This window comes from Penaeus monodon, chromosome 15 (assembly GCF_015228065.2).
Source record: "Penaeus monodon isolate SGIC_2016 chromosome 15, NSTDA_Pmon_1, whole genome shotgun sequence".
NCBI classification, from domain to species: domain Eukaryota; kingdom Metazoa; phylum Arthropoda; class Malacostraca; order Decapoda; family Penaeidae; genus Penaeus; species Penaeus monodon.
In genome coordinates, this window is record NC_051400.1 from 31241884 (window position 1) to 31242676 (window position 793).

Here is a 793-nt window from a genome sequence, read left to right on the forward strand (position 1 = left end):
GAGAAAATCTCATTTTTTTCAGAACACTTAACTTGTTTCTCTTCGTTTCAGTCATAAATATTACCTTTAGTGCTCTGTCCCGCGACAGGTTGACCATGATGTTCTCACACTCTATTATTTTTCTGTGATATTTCATACACGAACTGACCAAGGAAATGATGACCAGAGTGGTTTCCCGTCGTCTTCTGTGGCTAACAAGCATCTTCTACGAGACGATGATCCTGACCTTTGACTTCAAACTAATGAAAACTTCTGATCTTGATATTCTAACCATAACCATCAACGATTGATCAACCCGAAGCACTATCTACCACCTGCACCTTTGGCTTCACGTTTCGCTGATCGGGGGCTGAGTGGTTAATGTCCCTCGACCAAGGAACAGACCACAGGCTAAAGGGAGGACCCAACGACCCAAGAGCGCCTTGCGAAGTTTATATACTGATAGAGCAATACTGATATATATCTTGGCGCCTTAAAACTCCTTTAATACGAAGACAAGTCATCTTTTTACTCTTCTAGGGACTGTGCTGTAGGAGTCGCAAAAATATGCAAAATTAATTATTAATGAGGTGCGTATCATTATAAATAAATCTCATCATTAATTCCTGTCGCGGTTTTATAATTTCCGCCGATGCATGTTGTATTATTTGTGAAAAATGTATATATATATTTTTTAATATGGAATAATTTTTTTTCTATCCTTTATTCTTACAAAGATATTATTGGGAAATAAGTTTTAAAACACAGTTCACACATTTGCTCGTTCGTCTAATGTTTGTATATAGATAGATAG